The sequence below is a fragment of the Eretmochelys imbricata genome, chromosome 5, assembly GCF_965152235.1.
Source record: "Eretmochelys imbricata isolate rEreImb1 chromosome 5, rEreImb1.hap1, whole genome shotgun sequence".
Lineage (NCBI taxonomy): Eukaryota > Metazoa > Chordata > Testudines > Cheloniidae > Eretmochelys > Eretmochelys imbricata.
Genome location: NC_135576.1, coordinates 15,969,144 through 15,972,826, shown reverse-complemented (window position 1 = coordinate 15,972,826; position 3,683 = coordinate 15,969,144). Strand labels below are relative to the sequence as shown.

The 3,683-nt window shown below is 43.2% G+C and overlaps 1 non-coding gene across 1 annotated transcript; it reads right to left on the bottom strand.

The window, feature by feature from the left end:
- Window positions 1-3,597: 3,597 nt before the first annotated feature.
- LOC144265473 (small Cajal body-specific RNA 18) lies at window positions 3,598-3,683 on the bottom strand. The gene has a single exon (XR_013346290.1).

The window sequence follows — 3,683 nt, the reverse complement described above, 5'->3', positions numbered from 1 at the left end:
CAGGGTTTGCAGGGTATTTTTTCCCCCTCTCTCAGGCTACAGGTACAGTGAAGCACTTACAGCTGCATCACTGTAGACTTGTGGAGGAGATGCTCTAAGCCGACCATCAGTTTAAGAACTCCTGCCTCTGCGAGAGGTGGTAGCTATGTCAGGGGGAGAAGCTCTCCCCCTGACATAGCACTGTGTATACCAGCACTTGGGTCAGTATAATTTACATTGCTCAGGGGTGTGGATTATTTATATCCCTGAACAACGTAAATTATACTGAAGTTACCTGTAGCGTGGACAGGGTCTTAGACTATGGTAATTCATGGTTATGCAGAGCAGTGGCAACTCCCTCCTTCTTTAGGGTATGTCTCCACTTAAAATGCTACAGTGTAGACTCTACATATGCTGATGGGAGGGGTTCCCCTGTCAGAATAGTTAATCCACTTCCCCGTGAGGTGGCAGCTAGCTTGATGGAAGAATTCTTCCATTGACCTAGTGTTGTCTACATAGGGAGATAGGTCAACATAGCTAAATCTCTCAGGGGTGTAGATTTTTCACACCCCTGAGAGAGTTAGTTATACCAAGATAAATTCCTAGTGTAGACCAGTCCTTAGTTTCCCAAAACAGGGGTTTTCTTATCAGTTTCCCTCTCTTTCCATTAACTAATGGTCCACCATTGCTTTTCCCTAAGCTGTACAATGCTAGGTGCTTACAGTTAGTTTCGTGTAAACAACTATCCTGAAAGGTGACCCTCTCTGCCTGATTACTTCACCCTCCTGTTGTGAAGTGATGCTGTAATTGCACCCTAGTTTCATTTACAATGTTCCACACATATATACATGCATACATTCATAGCCAGCCTGTATGTACATATCTCCTAATGTTTATCAAGTTTAGAACATTACAAGCTTTCATAAAAGACCTTACTTCACATATTTCCATTGTATGTAACCTGTCAATTCAATTGCTTATTCTTTGGGGTTCAGACCCTCTGTTCTCCTCTAGGTATATCTTGACCCTGATTGTCACACACCCCCTCATGACTTTGATGCTGGAGTTTTGGCCAAGCTTTGGAGTTTTGGCCAATGACATAAGCTTCACCTGTGTCCTCCCTTTTCTGGACAGTGTCAGCTATCTCCAGCCCATCAATATGTTTAATCTCCATATCATACTGCAAAGCTATGCTCCAGCATAGCAATCTGGAGTTGGTTCCTTTTGTTCTATGTAGCTATTCCAGAGGCGCATGGTCTGTTAATACCCTTAACTGCCTATTTGAACAGGTAGGTTCTGAGGGCTCATCTTCACCTGAAATGCTACAGCACTTCAGTGTAGACACTACCTACGCTGTTGGCGTAGGTAATCCACCTCCCTGAGCGGCTGTGGCTAGGTCAATGGAAGAATTCTACAGTCAAGCTAATCATGTCTAGGTGGGGACTTAAATCGGCTTAACTATGCCACTCAGGGCTGTGGATTTTTCACACCTGTGAGTGACAGTTATGCCAACCTAATTTGACCAGAACTGAGTTATTTCACAGCCCATAACACTCCTTATCTATTATGACAGGTTTCAGAGTAACAGCCGTGTTAGTCTGTATTCGCAAAAAGAAAAGGAGTACTTGTGGCACCTTAGAGACTAACCAATTTATCTGAGCATAAGAAAGCTTATGCTCAAATAAATTGGTTAGTCTCTGAGGTGCCACAAGTACTCCTTTTCTTATCTATTATGATGGTTCCATGGGAGACAGTTTTTTGCTCAGCAATACAATGGGGTGTTTCTTGTTGTCCTCCCCAGTCTGAATTAGTATAGCTGTGAGACCTTTGTTGAATGCATCAATGCACACTTCAAACATTTTTTTAAAATCTGGACTGGCCAACATGGGGGTGTCTGATAAAATTTGTTTCAGTGTATCAAAACCCTTTTGACAGGAGTCTGACCAAACCACGTTTTCTGGTTTTGTTTTCCGGCAAAGACTCATGATAGGAGCAACAATGTCACTGAAACCTCCTACAGCTTTTCAATAATAGTTAACCAGACTTATAAAAGATTTAATTTGTTTCTTAGTTTTGGGGACAAGCCAATTTACAATAGCTTTCTGCTTTCAGGGGATATGGGTAGACTTGGCCTCTGCCCATCTAATGATGATGCAGGTATGGGATCTTTGCTGCCTCTATCATATATTTTGACAGCTTGACTATGCGGCCTGCCTCCCTACCTGAGGCTTTTCAATATCTTCCCCATATGTGTTTTGTGTTCCTCCCACGTACTGCTCAGTATACCAATATTGTCTATGTAGCTGAGAGCAGTGTCCTGGAATGTGGCTCCTGCTTTAATTCATTCAGAGGACAGTACCTTAAACTCAAAAAGTCCAAAATTAGTAATGAATGCAGACTTTTTTTGTGACACTGTTTCCAAGGGAATTTGCCAGTTGTCCCTTGGTTAAATCTAAAGTAGTTAAATGTTTAGTTATGCTACGTCTATCTAACATATCATCTACATGAGACACAGGGCAAGCATCTGGGAGTGTAACCACATCCAGGGTTTGTGTACGCTTCAAATGCTGCAGTAGTGCAGCTGCCCTGCTGTAGTGTTCAGTGAAGACACTCCTTCCTACGCTAGTCTAGTGCACCTCCCCGAGAGTCGGTAGCTAGGTTGGTGGGAAAATTCTCGGTGGTGCTGTCTTCACCAGAGTTAGATTGGTTTAACTGTGTCGCTTAGGGGTATGGATTTTTCACACTGCTGCATGGACCAGGCCTAAATTTTCTATAATCTACATAAACCTGTACTGTATGGTTGTTCTTTGAGACTAGAACAATTGGAGAAGCCCAGGGGCTGTCTGAGGGCAGACCTACACTAAAATCCACACCCAAGAGAGGTAGCTATGCCAACCTAACTCCTGGAGTAGACAGTGCTCGGTGGAAGGAAGAATTCTTCTGTCGACCTATACGCTGCCTTTCAGGGAGGTGGATTACCTACACTGACAGGAGAAACCATACTGCTGATGTAGGTAGTGTCTACAGTGAAGCACTACAGGGGTGTAGCGTTTCAAGTGTGGACAAGCCCAAAGTCCAGGAGAGGTGATACTTTGTGGTCCTCATCTGCATAGCATATCATGTTTACTATAGCCCCTTTGTTATTGTAAGCTTTCAATCTGTTAATATATACAGTCTGGAGAAAGCCCTGGCCATAGGCTTTCTGTACCTGGTAAGTGTCTCTGTTGCTGCCTGATTGTGTACTTTCAGTTCCAAATGAGGTATGTGATTGACTGGTCAGTTCATAACTCTGGTGTTCGTAACTCTGAGCTTCTACTGTAAGCATCATAAGTCCCATTTTACAGATAGGGAAACTGAGACACAGATCTTGTGATCTGATCAAGGTCAAAGATGAAGTCAATAGCAGAGCCAGAAACAGAATCCAAGAACTGCTGATTCCCGATCCCTTACTTTATCCTCTAAGCACAGATTCATTACAGAGGTATCCTAATATATTATTGTAATGGGTATCAGAAATTAGCTCTATAAATCCTGATCCTGCAAAAGACACAAATGAGGTTCTGTGCAGGGGACACCCATGCAGCTCCAGCTTCAGAATCACGACATATGTTGTTGCTCTGGTCTCAGCTGCCTTTCTCAGCACAAATCTCATCAAGTAGTTCTGCAGAACTCAGATTGCGCAGTGGGCTAATCATCACAGACCA